The 18,234-nt window shown below is 38.0% G+C and overlaps 1 protein-coding gene across 2 annotated transcripts in view; it reads right to left on the reverse strand.

Annotated features, from left to right (window-relative positions):
* LOC122791756 (potassium voltage-gated channel subfamily A member 2-like) overlaps nucleotides 1–18,234 on the reverse strand; it is a 370,694-nt gene that overhangs the window by 243,076 nt on the left and 109,384 nt on the right. For both annotated transcript variants that reach the window (XM_044059679.1, XM_044059680.1), the window contains exon 2: nucleotides 8,037–8,142. The gene's annotated coding sequence lies outside the window, so the exon portion shown is untranslated. The remainder of the gene's footprint in view (nucleotides 1–8,036; nucleotides 8,143–18,234) is intronic.

Genomic DNA, 18,234 nt, shown 5'->3' on the forward strand with positions numbered 1-18,234 from the left:
TTCTGGAGGATCAGATCACAACCTCACCCTTCCTTTTTATTTACTTTCCTTCTTGGCAGACCTACAGACGATCAAAGGTAAGTGTCATTTTTGTGTGAATGTGTGTTTAGTATGTGAGTGGGATTTTTTTTCTCTTCTCTCTCTTGTGTTTTCATTGTAAAATTTTTTACAATGGAAGCGAGTGTTGGATCTTTAAAAGAACCAGAGTATGGTACTTCTGCTAGACATATGTTATATAAATGTACTAAAGACAGTTATCTGTATTTAGATAAATAGCATGAATTGACTTAAAATGATGGTAAACTGCCTTCCCACCTGCTGGAACTTTTGATAATGATATTTTGTTAAATTTACAGAAACAGCTTAAAGAGAAAGGTAGTAAAGTTCCAGCCAGCTGCTGGTCAGCTTTTAATGCATGGCAGATAGAATCTAAGAGCAGAGAAAATAATCTATTGTTTGTAGTTTAAAGCATAATACAGCCAAATTAAAAACTCAGTTACAGGCAGCTAATAAGACAGTTAACCTGCCTTCAGCAATCATATTGCCAGAGGAAGGAATGATTATGGCCTTTATCCCCTCAGGGAACTTAAAAAATGCAACTTGGTTAACATGAGTAGACTGGGGACAACTGTGTATTTGGTGCAGTGGTGCCTACTGCACCCCCCACGTTATCATGTTCCCCTCCGATCAACAAGATCCTACTGTTTCTTCTACTTCTATAACTTCACCAACCTCTCACAGAACTCATCCTTTTGCAGTTACTCGTGCCTCACTTCCCTCTCAGGGAACTCTTTCTTTCACAACTACCTCTTCCTCTAGTAAGTAGAGTTCATTCTTTTACCACACCCTCTAAGCCTTTTAGCAGTGCACTTTCGCTCTCCTATTGCTAGCCACACTCACTCCAAAGCATCTCACAAGGGCACCTTCTTAGACAACTCAGCCTCCACTAATGAGCAGACAGATAAACCCCTTCCTTAATGTACAAGAGTTTTCTTAGGTTACACAAAAAAGGAGTTTTCTTTTCCTCCACTTGACGACACAAGCTGCTTTCACGTCAGTTAGTTCATCAAGTCCTTATAATTGTAGATGGGGATAACCCAGATGATGCTGATACTGAGTCCTCTTCAGAGGAAGAAAACTGTGCTGCTGACCTCTCAGCTGCATAGTTGCATCCTTTACATCAGGTCCCTAACCCTGCCCATGGGACACAGCATCTTCCACTATTTATGCAGTTTGCCCTTGGTCTGCTGTGGATTTCCAAATATCTCAGCTGCTTTCATTGATGGACTATTGTCTACTATTCGTGACCAGTTAAAGAAAGTTTGCTTAAATTGGCCAAGTTTAGGCCTTCACGAGCTAGTTAATCGAGTTCAGTATTTAGCAGACACCCTCACCCATAAGAAAAAGGACCAGCAGGAAAAACTATTGAATATACAACTTCAACAGTTCAAAGCTTTGCCCTGTTTTAGGGCTAGGAACAGGGGAGGATGAGGGAGCTGTAATAGACCCAGAATTTTTCAAAACCAGGCACTGTTTCCTCAGCATTTTAGCAATACTCAAACTCTGACCCCACAAGGACCCAGTTCAGGGTTTTAATTGTGGACAAAATGGCCATTGGTGAGACAGTTTCCCTTTCTTGCAGCCAGTGAATGCATCACTGCCATCCAGAAATCCATTTGAGGCATCTCACAAGGTCTGCAAAATGCTAGACCACAACAGCAGCCTCCCGCATGGAATACCCCTTGGCAGCAAACCACATAGGACAGCCATGAACAGGAATCACAGCTATTTCCTTTATACCTGTAAGACAGAAAGGTCCATTTGCTAACATTAAAATTCAAGATACTAGTGTGCCTTTTTAATAGATACTGGAGCTACTAGAGCTATGATAAATGTATCATCTCCCCAAATATTCCTTTGTCTGGCACCATGATACATGGAGTGGGAGTCTCAGGGGTTCATCTGAACTACCATGAAACTGTTTCTGTTTGTATTCAACTGGGAACACTAACTGACACACATGCTTTTATTGTGGGAACTTTGGCACCTCCTAACCTTCTAGGCAGGGATGATCTTTGCAAACTACAATGCACAGTGTTCTGTACACCAGATGGAGTGTATTTAAATGTGCTGGATGAGTCTCTGGTAATGCAAATGGGTGTTGTCTCAGAACAGCTGGATAAAGATGTTCTTTTTTTCTCTACTCTCTGAGACAGACTCAATGCAAGTGTCAGATGCATCATTACTGAATACTGTTCCTTCACAGTTATGAACTACCCATGAGAATAAGTTAAGACTCATAAAAGTAATTTGGACTGGGGTCACATTTTTAAAACCATATGAATTTCTACCTATAGTAGCAGAATGCACACTTTTTGTGGAAGCAGAAACTGGAATTGAGCCAGTCATTTCAGCATTATTGCAGCAGGGAATCATTGTACCTACTACTTACCATTCATGAAACCAGGTAAAGACACATATAGGTTTGTCCAGGATTTAAAGGCTATAAATGCTGCAATAATACCTGCTTTTCCTGTTGTGCTTAACCCAGAAACTATACTCAGTTAATTTCCTCCCTCAGCTACCACCTTCTCAATTATTGATATCTCTTCATGTTTCTCAATCCCAATTCATCCTAACAGTCAGTATGTGTTTGCATTCACATACAGAGGACAATACATTTGGACTCATTTGCCACAGGGATATGTTGCATTGCTTACATTATTTTCCAGAGAAATGAAAAAGCAGTTAGATAGCATCCAATTACCTTGTGGGTCCGCTTTAGTGCAGTATGTAGATAATCTTCTTTTAGCTTCTGACTTTCTTACTGACTGTCAGACTGACACTATTTATCTTCTGACTGAACTAACTGAATTAGGGTTTAAGGTAAACCAATTTAAACTCCAGCTCTGGCAAGTACAAGTTCAGTACTTGGGTCACCTAATTTCTAAAAATGCACAACACATCTTACCCTGGAGCATTACCACTATACAGACGACCCTGAGGCTGACTACTTTGAAGCAACTTTGGGGATTTCTTGGGCTAGCAGGCTATTGCAGACAATGGATTTCTAACCATGCTGAAGTTGTCAAGCACCTCTTAGAGTTATTAAAAAAGGATGCTCCTGAGCCATTTCCTTGGCAACCATGCCATGAACAAATTTTTGTTCAGTTACAATCTCTTGTTTCAAATCCACCAGCATTAGGATTACCAGACTATTCTAAGTTGTTGTATCTTTTCTGTTGTGAATGCAACAAGGAAGCATTGGGGTTATTAGCTCAGAAAATGAATGATGGTTTTAGGCCAGCTCCTTATTTTATCTCAAATCTTGATCTAGTGGCAGCTACCCTCCCCCTTATCTCAGATCCATGGCCACCACTGCCCAGTTAGTTGATATGGCAGCAGCACTCACCCTGGGTGATGATACTTTTGTTGCAATGCCACACTCTGTAGATGCCTTATTGTTGAAAACTAAAACACTATATTTCTGCCTCTCTCTTTCATAATCCCTACTGCTGATGAGAGTGAACCTCATGACTGTGCTTTTGTTGATAACCATGTGTTTCCTCCTAGATCTGATCTCCAAGATACACCTCTACAGGACCCTGACCTCATCCTATTTGTTGATGGATCTTGCATAAGAAGAGAAGATGGACAGATAACAGCTGCTTTTTCTGTTTGTATTAGTGACTATTATTGACTGGTCAGTTACAGGGAGCAGGGAAATGTGTCTGCTCAAGTAGCTGAACTGGTAGTCATTACTGAGGCTTGTAAATTAGCAAAGGGAAAAAGAGTCACTATCTATAGTGACTCTAGATATGCCTGTGGTATTGTGCATAATTTTGAAACACTGTGGGGGGGGGGGGCGGATTTGACATCCACAGGCATAACTATTAAAAATGCTGTTTTTGTTCAAGAATTGTTAGATGCCTTGCTCCTGCCAGAGAAGATTGCTCTGATCAAGTGCAATGCACATAAATCAGACTCTTCTTTTGAGTCTATGAGAAATGCTTTTGCCAGCAGAGCATGACAGGCTGCTTTATTAAATCCTCTTCAGGCTTCTTTTTTTCAGCCTCTTCAAGTTGAAAATGTACCTATATCATTACAGGAGGTGATTATATTTTAGAATCAAGCTGATGATTCTGAAAGGGTAAGGTGGATTCATGACAGCTGCTGTCATTTCCCTGGGCTCACTTTGGCACCATCCAGATGGAAGGTTAGTAGTTTCAAAAGCTTTTTTAGCTCAGTTGGCACAGGCTGATCATTTGCCTTCCCATCTGTGAAAATGCATTGTTAAAACAACTTTTAACTGGTATGCCCCTTATGCTTTGGAGGACATCCAGCATCTTGTAAATACTTGTTTTCTTTTAATGTATCTAAATCTGTTGCTGCCCCCACCCATCATATCAAAAAACCAAGGGGCATTTTTGTTGTATACAGTGGGATTTTATTAAATTGCCACCAAGTTAAGGTTTAAGTATGTTTTAGTCATTGTAGATGTTTTTTCTGGTTGGGTAAAAGCTTATCCATGTATTCGAAATGAAGCAGCCACAAGGGCCAAAATGTTATTTTTTGAACTCATACCCCTGTTAGGGGTTCTTTGCTGCATTCAGTCAGATAGAGGCACCCACTTCACTGGACAGATTCTGCAGCACATTTGTAAAGTATTTAATATCACTATTCAGCTACATTACCCCCACAGACCTCAGGCTTCAAGCATCGTAGAATGAGTAAACCAGACATTAAAGACTAAATTAGCCAAGCTTACTGCAGACAGGATTGAAATGGCCAGAAGCACTGCCTTTAGTATTGTTTTCTCTTTCAAGTGCAGTTAGTTTACCACAAAAGTTCTCTCCACATGAAATCCTAATGGGGTAACATAAGAGGATGCCAGCTGCACCCCTACCCACTAATCTCAAGCTACAACTAAGTGATGATGCACTGTTCAATTATTGTAAACAACTTGTTTCTGTTCTACAGCACTACCATTTGCAGGTAGTCTCTGCCCAGCTCCAGCCAGATCCAAATGTGACACGATGTCCACCCAGGCAATTGTGTCTATATATGATCCTTCTCCAGATGCCATGCTCTCAAGCCTCGCTGGAAAGGCCCATTCCTGGTGGTCCTTACAACAGCCACAGCGGTCACACTCGAGGAGTCTTCAACCTGGGTCCACATCTACCATGTCTGCAAGACAGTGCCAGATGAGGGAAGTCAGCCCACCCCTTTTCACTCTGCTGCTGCAGCCTTGTTGGATAATGAACCAGTTTCTTCATGTACCTGAAGAAAAAAGAGGGAGTCCGAGCACAGAAGTGGTGAGTAATGCAGTAGGATTACAGGAAAAGGACATTTTCCCTGAGTCAAGTTACCAAGCACTGCTCATGGGAGCTAAATAACAACCGCAGCCTTTATTCACTACAAACCACACTTGTGCTTGGACATCTGTGAAGATCCACTCTGACCCCATCCAATTCGTTCTTCATGCCTGATTGTTGCCTTGATGACTGCAGTTGTTATTCTTGTTCTACTGCTACATTTCCTGATTCCAGCAGGAACTTTAAGTACCATTCAGTCTTTCAAAAAGAGAATGCAGTGGCTGATAACTCCCAAAACTAAACATAGCATGATAAACTGACATCCCCCTTTTAAAACTTTTTATGCTGCCTTATGAACCTATGCAAGGAGTTTCAATGTTAGCAATTGTTGGGTGTGTGCAGCCATTCTGGCAGCACATAATTTACTGTTATCTAGAGTGGTTCTATTGGATAGTTCTGAGACTCTCAGAGCCTTATTAAATGACACTGGGAATGTGGTAACCAGTATGACCAAACCTGCATCTCTTTCTTTGACATATGCTCAAACAGGTGTCTTATGCTTTCAACAAAGTGGTTCAAAGAAGGTGGTACATAGTCTTTGCAATACCACAATAGTATGACAATAGTAAGATTATGCATGTTGGTAAATTTGGTTACTATCAGAAATAAGACATGTAGAGCTTTTTTATACCATACAGATTGGACTGAATGCCCAGTAATACTAACTTGGGCTAACACCACAGATGTAACATCTTCGAGACAAACTTGGTTATTTTTAAGCGCCACAAATACTAGAAATGTCAGTAGCATCAGTAAAGATTTAGAGATAAACGTGTTTTTGCAACCAGTAACCAATAATAATTTGAGTTCATCTATAACAGCCTTCAGTGAAGGATGTCATTTTATTTCTGGGAAAAGAGCTTACAAGTGGCTGCCTGAAAATTGGAGCGGAATTTGTTTTATTGGCTATAAAATTCCTGCTATTCGACATACAACCACTTCACCTAGTGGAACAATACGCAGTACCTGAGAGACTCAGATTGTAAAAAATCCATTTGGCAAAATTGATGCTTCATGGATCTATCATCATGGCCTGGAAAGGGCAGTCTTCAAGGGACTTTTTCATATGGACCTTGGTGATGATGTTATTTCTGGGACTGGTATATTTCATGCTTATGGGGCTCCAAAAACAATTTGGGATTTGAAAAAGCTTTCTAAACTGTTACACGTACTGAGCAATGCCACATTTGAATCTATTAATTTGATCACTGTGGAACTGAGTACTATGTGTGCTGTAGTGCTGCAGAACCAAATGGCACTTGATTTAGTGCTTGCATCAAAAGGGGGTACATGTGCTGTACTTTTATTCCTGATAATGAGCTCTCCATATGTAGTCGTTTGGAAATTATCCAAAAAGTGGCAGAGCTATCAAATACTAAAGAGGCAGATAGCTCATACTGGGGATGGCTCACCAGTCTGTTTTCCGGCTGGGGTGGTAGTGTTTTAAAATTTATTATGCCCATTGTTATTATTATTGTAAGTTTATTTTTGCTTTTATTTCTGTACAAGATTTTAATAACCAGGCTTATTGCATCTCGATCTAACATTGTATTACAGAATATGCATGTCAGTAATTTTGAAAATGTGTCATTTATGAAGCATGTTAATGAAAGTTTCATGAAAAATGAAAATGAAAAGACAGTCTTTGGAGGATTTGGCAAAATGTGTGACGACATTTTTGGTCTATGAAAGGCAATTTTGGTGTGATGCTTTCTAAGCAAAGGGAGGACTGTAAAGGGTTAAACTAAAAATACATGTTTTTTAGCAGGCTGGTGTACATGACTACAAAAGTATCCTGAAGCCAAGGAAATTACTGAATGCTAAGTTTAAGTTTCGTTTTCCTTAGCCTGAACCTTTCTTGTTATCCATGTAGCAAAAAGGAAATATTCCTTATTAGGTAAAACATAGATAACAAGTACAGAATGTATATTTCCTAATACTTGTCTCTTTCCTATTGGATATATAGTAGTGGTCTGATGAATGAAATGCATTGACCAAATAGTTTCTACTGGACCACAGCTCTAATACCAGCTTTGGTATTGGAGGAGCCGGGGAGAGAATAATTGGGAGTGGGCAGCATTTACTGGCTTATTCATCTTAGGTGCAATGATATGGTAGCCCCAGTCAGATCAAACTGCTCCCTTATAACCATCATCTCGAACGGTATTGGTACCTTGCATGTTACTAGGGCACACAAGACTTGGAAGGATGCGCTTGATGATCTCAAGCTAGTGACACTAGTGATGGGTGTGTAGGAGCAAACACACTGAATAAAATATAGCATAGGATGCCCATGACAGTAATGAGGGTGTCCACATTCTCTACCAGGGGTAGTGTCAGGGGCAAAACAGCGGCCCTCATTGTTGGAATGACAGTGATGCCACAGACATTACCATGGTTACTTGCATGAACGTTCCCATCTGCTTCATCTCCTTAGTACTGGAAAACTCAGGAAGGGGGAAAGAAGTGGGCAGGGCTAATAGTGGGGAGGCTCAATGGTAAGCAAGCACAGTGAGAAAGAAAACACATGAAGAGCGATATCAGTTCTGAAAATCATAACAGGACAGATAAAGCAAGTGGTGCAAAGCTGTTCACTACGTAAAATGCAAATAAATTAGAATCAGACTAAGGAACTGATGCTTCATGAAATTCTGACATTACCTTGGTAAAAGAGGGAGTTACTTTTCCAGTATAGTAATCTCAACTTTCTTCTAAGTGCTGGCTGTTATTCCGAGTATCTAGACGTTGAGTTCAGTCTCATCTATGCCTGTTGTAAAAAAATTCACATTCGTCAATATCTGTAAGACATGGAATACCTCATCAAGTAATATCAGAGAAGAGACCGATCATTACGGTTCATATATTTTTGAAAGCCTATGAGATTCAGCATATTACTTCATGTCCAAGATATTTGCATTCACAACAGACAGGTGGAGCACATGACTACACAGTAAAAAGTTTGCTTAATAAATGTGATTCTAACCTAAATAGGTACTCATCTTGCATTGTTAAACTACATAAATATGACTTGGCAAATTATTGTCTTTATCCCCTCTTCAAAACTGCTGACCAGAAGAATGCTGATATCCACTAATCATTTAATCTGCTGATAGCAGAGAGTAGAAAACAAGATTCAGAATTACTCAGAAAAAATATATATATTTAAATAAAAGCAATACTTTGACAGAAGTGCATAGGCAGGAAGGCAAAAAGGTCAGAGTGATACTGGATGAATATTTTGGACAGAATTCTCACATACCAGAAACTATGGTAGGTTATCATTAGAGTCCAAACTTTTAGATAACTGGAGGAGAGCATATGCACAGATATAGAAAAATCTCAGACATTTATTGAAGTTAGTGGATTAAGTCTGCTTGTTTGAGATGTCTTGTTAAATTTGTCTTTTGCTACCCAAGGAGCCAAAACTTCAGATTCTACTTCAGAAAATGATAGTTTTGCAAGTCAGCCCAGTCAAGGCACTGTTGCCTTCCTGTTCTGTTGCTAACATTGGGAATCCCTACCTATAAATGGTGCTTATTGCACTTAATATGGTTAACTTAAAAAAAACTTGTGTTCAGTGACACTGCATACTATTTATAGTTGAATTTCATACTTAGGAATTTCTTCAGTGTTGTACATTGCCACACGTTTCACTAAAGAATAGTGTTAGCTTTTGATGTACACAAGTGCATTATAGCATACACACATGCACACACACACACACACACACACACATATATGTATTATAGATTTACTGTCATGTGATTGAATGAAAAGTATTTGACAGAAAAATCAAATGTTTGAAAGAATTTGACTGAAAACCCAACTGAATGGAATGCAATTGACTGAAAACTCAGTTGAATGAAACACATTTCGATGAATCACAACTCATTGAAATATTCAGCATAAGAAAATACAACATAGAATAGTGTTTTTGCAGGGAGAAAGAACTTCTGCACCCGCCCAATGTGGAGGGCTTTGCCCCCACCCCATCCCCTTAATTATATAAACTAACTCCTTGGCTGAACAACCACTTTAGAAAAGATAAAACACTGTACACCATGAATCAGTATTAGTGCACAAGCACTGATTTATTGTGTATGGTATTTTATCTTTTCTTCAAGTGGTTGTGCAGGCATATAGTACATGTAATTAAAGGGGATGTGAGGGTGCAAGGGGGCTTGCCACCATGCAAAAACACTATTTTATGTTGTATTTTCTTATATTGAATATTTTCAATTATTTGTGATTCAGTGAAATGGGTTTCAGTCAGCACTGAAATTGTTTTCAGTCAAATGGGTTTTCGATCAATTGCTTTCCAGTCAAATTCTTTCACACATTTGATTTTCAGTCAAGTACTGCTCAATCAAATGGTAGTAAATCTATATTATATATCTTGCATATATCTATCTGTATACCTGTGTGTGTGTGCTGAAACTGGTGGCATGAGTGACAGACCATACAACTTTACCAGCAAAATACAAAAAATGTCAGTGCTTTCACCTAAAACATCATATTTCCTTTGATAGTTCGTATCTTAAAGGGTCTGAAGAAGCCTAATATTTTAGACAAAAGTGCTAACATTTTTTATTATGTCATCCTGCTGCTAGAGTAATTTTAAGAGCTAAGCAGTCATCCTTAAATCACATGACTGAGATCCTACAATTTAGTTAAAAGAAAATGTGCAGCTATGAAACTTTTGAGCTTGTGTCTTGGAGGTATCAGTTCAAGCTAACATTGCTTTTCTTAACTTTAAAATGTCCCTGCCTTTGGGTCCCTTCCAAGTCCATGAAAGCCTTTAAACATCACCCAATTAATGAGGCTAAGAGGAATCTAGTCCAGTAACTCTGGTCCCTTCCCTCCTTGTTGGCCTACCATTCAAAAGCTATGAAATTATGAAATATACTTGAGGTCTTCCTCCCTGATTAGTTGCTTAGGAGATGGTGCTGTACTTGGCAATCTGCATCATCCCCTGGCTGCAACAGCAGTAGTCTGAAACAGTTTAGCCTCAGTCATCTTGGCAGAGGAACAAATGTAGAAATATTTAACATTAACTACAAACCATCACTGCAGGACTTCTATCTTTCAAAGTGGGAATTTTGTTTACTCAATTCATGGTCTTTCAAGCAGTGAAATGAATAACTCAAGATAGTTTTTAGCATGGAAAAATTGTGCCGTTTATGCCTGCTGCCTGCATCAATTTGATCTGGCTACCCTTGTTGATAATTCCTTATCATTTGAACATCATGTCTCCACAGTAGTTTGGAAAGCCTTTTATCTAGCCTATCTAATTTCCAAAGGCATCTCCATTGAATGCAAAGAAGTCTTAATTCCCCTTTACTCAAATCTTATCAGGACCATTATTGAGTATAAATCACCTTTTAGCATGTATTTGTATAAACATATCACATAATGTGAGAGACCTCAGAGATTCATATCTAAAAAGATCAGTGGCCTCAAAAATCTTGGTTATCAGAAGAGACTGTCAGCTCTTTCTCTGTATTCAGTTTCTTACAGACTCCTCCATGGAGAAAAATGTATATCCTTTCATGCCATGAATGATCCAACCTTATTTTATCTCATTTGCCTTTGCAGAACTAATGGTACATCAAATACTTGGTTAAAGGAACTAAACCTTAATCAGCAGATAAGACATGTTAGAGTAATAGATTAATATCCCAACATATCCCCCACATCTGGATCAAACTTCCACTACATGTTAAAAATAGTAGCACCCTTGCCACCTTAAAGGTAATAACCACAAGGATGGAAATGAAAACTGCAAAACGCAACCAATAACTAAAATGGCAGTGATTCCAGTAAACTAGGATCACGTAAAACCCATATCATTCATTGACAAACTTGTAGCAGCAAAGATCAGTTAAGCGCTTTCATCCATAATGTCAGGAATGCTCAGAACTTCCCCCTTCAAGGTAAGCCTAGATAATTGGATGGGCAGCTTCAAATTCTGTCTTGGTCTCTCTTGCCTTGCACTTCAAGAATCTAGAGGGAAAATTTGAATATGTTTTTTGGCTAGACTTGAAATGTTCTGCACACTGATTGCAAATGTCCAGGTTTAAACTCAGTTATTAACATATAATGTTTTTAAAAATAGAAAAGTAAAGATGTAATCAAATTTTATTCATGTGGTTAAAATGTTATTGAATATAATATATATCTTAAATGATTTTTAAATGGCTTCATAAGACATAATTCATCATGTGACAAAGTTTTATGTGTTGAGCAGCTGCAGAATTGTATATTACTCTGAAGAAGTATATCTTACTTTTATAGGTAAAAGTGCTTAGTGGTAGTAAAGTTTCCCATCATGTTCATAGTTCCAAGTGCTTGTGGTTTAGATTTTAGCATGAGTTCCTGTTTCATTTTATTATTTTTTACATGAGTTCCTGTTTTATTTTAGGTAAAGTAATAATATATGGGTGATTTTTTGTGAGATTAGTGGACATTGGAAAGGATGTTCTGATTTTCTGCATTGTTGAACAATCCCTGAGGTAGTTTATATCACATCCCTGGGATATGAGGACACCAAGGTGCAGGATGCTTGTCTTCCTGCCAAAGTACTGGTTTTAATTACGTCTTTTCAATGTAACATAGTTTCAAAGTATTTATGACACTTTATGGTACATATAAGGCAGTCTGATGTTCTTATTCATGTGTGCTTAACCCTAACCCGTACATATTACATCCCCTGCCCCAATCCTAACCCGACACAGTACATCCCCTGCCCCAACCCTAATCCTGCATATTATATTCCCTACCCCCAACCCCTACACATTACCTCACCTGCCTCCAATCCTAACCCTACACATTGCATTCCCTGACCCCAAACCTAACCCTACTCATTACATCCCCTGCCCCAATCCTAAACCTACACATTACACCCCATGCCCCCAATCCTAACCCTACACATTACATCCCCTGCCCCAAATCCTAACCCTACACAGAACATCCCCTGCCCCAATCCTAACCCTACACAGAACATCCCCTGCCCCCAACCCTAACCCTACACATTACATTGCTAAAAATGCTTTCCCTAACAGTGCCACTATTCAGATGATACTTGATATGGGTTACTGATAGTAGAGCAGAAGTTGTCAATATTTTGTGATTCACTCATTTTGTATGTCACACATTTCTGTTTATGTTCACTCATTTGGGTTTCTGACATTGGTATGTTCTACTAATGATGATGTAATCTCTTTCTCACACACACACACACATACACATACACACACACACACACACACACACACACACACACACACACACACACACATATATGTATCTATCTAATATGTATTATCAAAGTTAAGCTTGGGATATTTTTCATCCTTTAGTATTCTAGCTGGCTAGGTAAGTACATTTTGGTAGAGTGGGGACTATATTAGAAAACCATCCAAGTGCCAAATTCACACATTTAACAGAACAAAGTAGACTGCAGTTAATTGCTGAGATAATATTAAATAAGATAGGACCCCGTTGTTGGATGGAATGAGATGTCCTGCATAATGGTAGGTGTGGTGTTTAGTTCTTTTGAATAACTACGTTGAGAGGATAGGATAGCGGTCACTAATGCTGTTTGTAGGGCATGGGAATAAAATCTGAATCGTCTTATTGTGAAGACTGGTCAAGTAAGAACATTTACCAGTGGTTTAAGCCTGAAGGAAGAAAGAAAGTTCAGTAACCGAGATTTAAAAGGACTTAGTTAAAATTACAATCACCCATAGGGATAAATATATGGCTGCTCATAATGAGAGAAATAAACTGGGGATATGTTTAACTAAATCTAAAGAAGATAGCTGTGATATAAACACAGAGTACATGAAGAGATTTATGGCAATTGCCTCAATGAATCTGATTAAGTATTCAGTTGAGTGAGGTATCTTATGAAGATTCTGAGCTAACTGCTGAAGTAGAACTTGGATTGTTTTGTATGTTTGTGTCATAGGGCTCTATGTAGTCTGACTTCTGACTTTCATTTGATCCTCATGTTAACTTTTACATGACAAAAAACAAGCAAACGTTATGAATGTTGTACAACGTTATACCCTACCTAACACCTGAAGCTCAACTGTTTTCTGTCCCAAACTTTTTTAGTCCCACCTCTGTTTTATGCCAGTCTCATATTAACAAATTATAAAACATCTGTAAATAAATTTGAAAAAATGCTTCAATAAAATTGGTATATTTGCCTGAATCCTACCTCATAAGACCAGCCACTGTACAGTCCTTCAACAAAATCAGTGGCTGTAACTCCAAATCTGGCTGAAGAATGTCCAGCTGAAAACAGCACACAAGATCCCTTATAACCAGAGTAAAAGTCTTGCTCTTAGTAACATCATAACTAAATATATTCCAAAGAGAGAATTCATATCCCAAGATCAACACTAGATAGGCACCTCCATGTCCAAGATTTTGTGATTCACTGTATTCACTTTACATAGCAAAACTACAGAACTCCATTCCCCTAGAACTTAGGTCTTAAACCAACTTTAAAGTATTCCAGCAAAAGCTTAACTACTGTTTAGCCACTATAGGGGAGACGTCATGCTCCAAACTATGATCAGTATTATGTGCTAGCCACACTTTTACTGACCCAAATTAGCTAATCAGTTGCTAACTTCAAGAATATACCTTCCCAGCTATTCTTAAATCTTTACCTAAATTCTCATGCCTTCTCATTACTTGTCTTCCTTCCAGCCTTTTCTTCAGGAATATATTCTCCCCTATTTACATATGTGCTTTTTTATTGTTTAAACTCCTTTATTAAATTATCATTTAAGACATAGGCACACATGAATTAATAGGAAGGAAAATAAACCATATTATTATTTTCCAATTTACAGCTGTTATACATTACGCATGTTTTTTCTCTTTTTCTAATAATAGTCTTTCAGTCCAAAATTACATAAATTGTTCAATTCTTGCCTTCTCTTAAACCTCATTAATCCTTGTAAGCATTATTCTGTGTATATTGTTCCCATGAATTCCACTGATTTCTATGTAATTTGGTCCTTCCTTTTTCTGAAGATCCCTCTTCCGTTTTTTTCTCTTTTACAATATTCACTACTTCAAATGCAGCTGGTTTAGATTTTAATTTCCATGTTTTATTAATTGCATTTTTGGCAGCCAACAAAATTAAACTTAATAAGACCTTTCCTTCTATGCCTAAGCAGTTCAGATCCTGTATCCCAGCTCAAAAGAATAATTTCTTTAGTTACAGCCATTTGCTCCGCCAGGGTTTCTGACAGAATACTTCATAAAAGATTTTTAAAATCTGCCAACTTAATACACTCCCATTAAACTTTTTCCAGTTCCACAGCACATCTCCAACATTTGCTATCTAACTGATGAAACATTCTCTGAAGTCTGCTTAGGGTATAAAGATAACTATGCAAATACTTCCATGCAAAAATGCTAAACCTTCTGGACATTGTTGCATATGTGGGAACCATACATATGTTCTTCCATTGTTCCCTTGTAAATTGCTTTTCCAGTCTCTCTTCCTAGTCTTTTCTAAACTCCTGTAATTGATTTTTTTTTTAGTTATCAAGCAATATAGTATATACCCTACTTATTATCTCTTTTCTGACAGCAACTTTTTTTTCTATATTTGACAAAAAAACTCTACCAGAGCTGGTATTTCACTTAGGATTACTATGTACCTTTGTTTTTACCTATACTCTGATATCATTCTCTGGTAGGGAAGGCAGTTTCTAACCTGCAGTCCAAACTTCTTGACTTCATCACACTCTATCACCTTTATCTCTCTAGTTATTTGCCCCCAATACCTTGGTTCATATGCCGTTTTTTTTCAGTAAATTCTAGTCCACTCTTGCCTATTTTCTGTACCTCTACTTGCAGTCATCCCTTTTGGCAAAAGTGGTTTTCTCCACTTCCATGTTGGCTTTGTTTTTTAATACATTCTGCAACTTTATGAATATAATATTGTATATGTTTTTATTATTCTCCTTATAAATCTACATCCATAATCCCACTATCTCCTTATTTCTTGAACCCCCCCCCCCATGTATCATCTTCATCCATTTCTGCTCACTTTAAATTATAACCTTATGCTTGGTTTAAGTGTATGGACCTGAACTGTGTAGCTCTGAAATATCCCTTTAAATCAGGTAATCATAAACTACCTTGTTCTATTGAGAGTAGCAACTTATCTCACTTATCTCTTGCCGTTTTTCCCCTCTCAGATAAATTCCTTCATTTCTTTTTAAAATTATTGTCCACTTCTCTGGTTGATAAAAAATATGCATGACGTATATAAAACTGAAGGGACTAAAACATTTTCTCTGCTTGTATCTTACTTTCCACATTCATGAACAGGAGCTTCCAGTTTTTCAGTTTTTGTATTATCTTCCTAATCCATGCTCCTATATACTCCATCTAACAATGTCCTCATAAATATGGGTATTGCTGAACCACTTTGTGAGTGGATATGTAATTTATGGCTATATCCTTTGTTTTACCTTCATTAATTTTATTTTTTATTTATTTTACATTTGTTTACTGAGAAAGTCTGACTTGACACAGGTCCATTTTCAGCAGAGGCCCAGGGAGAAAAGCTCCAGACTACAGACATATCAGAGTTAAATGTTTCAATGTTACAGCATCCACGTGAATACATAAAGATTAACTTACAAAGGTTATATAGAAATATAGTGACACTGAGTATATGAATAACAAATTAGTAGCAAGCATAATTGATTGAGAAGACCAGTTAAGTTATGGTGTAATATACAGTATGGGTTACTAACAAGTTGATTTTATGAAGTTAATGATAGATTCATTATGAATTTGTGTATTCTTATATGACAAATTGTAGTAATTTGAGGGAGGTGCTTACCCAGGTGAGTCACAAGAGAATAACCAAGTGTTCATAAAGTGTGACTTAAGGAGTTTCTTAAATTGCGTAGTACAGAAGTTGGGGGTCAGTGTGGTTGGTAGCTTATTCCATATTTTAGAGATAGTATTGGAGAAGAGAGACTTCCCATCATCATTATTAATTTTGGTGGTATTCAGAAGGTTTTGATTACTGGAGTGTAAGGTTCTATTAGTGGTATATGGCTGAATTAGATTATAGAGAGCTGTGATTTTCTCAGGGTAATAGAATATTTTGTGTGCAAAGTTTAGTTGATTAAATTGTAGCAAATGAGGAAGTTCAAGCCATTTTAGCTGTTTTAGAGATGTACAGTGATAAGGCCTATATGGGGCCTCTGTTGAAAACCTGACTGTTTTATTGTAACAACATTCCATTTTGTTTAAGTCTGTCTTGTGGAGATTGCTTAGAATTGGGGAGGCATAGAGGAGGGTAGATAAGTGGTATGTCTGAGCTATTGTGACTTTTGTATGTTTAAGAAATTGCCTGTTCCAATACAGGAGACCTAGTTTCTTGTGGACCTTCTTGATAGTTTGTGCTATGTGAATATCGAATTTCAGGTTACTGTCAATTTTGACTCCAAGTAGTTTAGTGTGGGTTGTTGGGGTTATCGTTGCTTTATTTGACAAGATGTTAAAACAGTGGTATGGTGGGGGGAATCTTGATAGGGTGAAGAGAAGTAGTTTTGTTTTGTTGGGGTTAAGATGGGTTGGGAGCTTGTGAGCCATGTTTCAACAGATAGAAAGGAGTCTTGGGTTAAGGTGTGGAGGTCTTTTAGTGTAGGAGCTGCAGATATTAGGGTGGAGTCATCAGCATATTGTACTACTGAGGCATTTGTTGAGGAGGTAGAGAGCTGGTTAGTGAAAAGAGAGAATAGTAATGGCCCAAGGATGGAGCCTTGAGGAACTCCTAAGGCAACTGGAAGAAGAGGAGAAAGCTGGTGCTGCCATTGGACTGCCTGCTGACATCCTGATAGGCAGCTTTGGAACCATGTGATAGTGGAAGAACTAAGGTTTAGAGTGGAGAGAATATTGATGAGTTTATTATGGTTAACTATATCAAAGGCTTTGGATGAGTCCAAAAATATGGTAGTTACAAATTGTCCACTGTTTCTATAGTGGTTAACTGTGTTAGTAAAGGACATTAGAGCTCTGATGGTCATGTGGAAAAGTCTAAAACCATGTTGGGTGTTAGATAGTAGTTTGTTTTTGAGAAGGTAGTCCATTACTTGGGTATGGACAACTCTCTCTAAGCTTTTAGATAAGGGAGATAAAATGGCAATTGGGCAGTAATTAGTGAGTTTGGTGGAGTTGCCTCCCTTGTGTAGTGGTAGAATGTGGGATGTTTTCCCAATAACAGGTACCTTGCTCTTTGATATTGATCTGTTTATAAGTACGGCTACAGGTAGGGTATTGCTTCAGCTACTAACCATAGGAATTCTGAGGGCAAGTAATCAGCAGCCAGGGTTGTTGGTTTGAGTTTTTAGAGATGTTTTGCAATAGAGTTGACAGATACTGGGTGTAAGGAAAAGTGGAAGGTGTTATTTTGGGAATTGGTGCTATGCTGGGTTCAGATTGGTTGGAGCAGCTTGCACTACTTTGGGAGTCTGCAAGGGCTTGAATTGTTTCTGTGAAATATTTATTGAATTGGGTGGGAATGTTATCTAAATTTTTGCTGTTGTTGCTGTGGGAGTAGCTGATTTACTTGGTTGTAGTGTGCTTTATATCACAAAAAGACTTGAAACTTTCTCAAAATGTTCCACAACAATGAGATGTCCTTTTCTGGAGTTACAAAGTCTAAAATAATATCACCTGCAAATAAAGTCAACTTTCATGATTACCATACCAAGTATATCCTTGAATTTCTGATTCCCTGATTTTCTTTGTCAATGGCTATAAATATAAAGCAAGTAACAGAAGGAAAAGAAGACACCCTGGCTGGTTT

The sequence above is a fragment of the Protopterus annectens genome, chromosome 17.part0 (genome assembly GCF_019279795.1).
Source record: "Protopterus annectens isolate FY-2018-M chromosome 17.part0, PAN1.0, whole genome shotgun sequence".
NCBI lineage: Eukaryota > Metazoa > Chordata > Ceratodontiformes > Protopteridae > Protopterus > Protopterus annectens.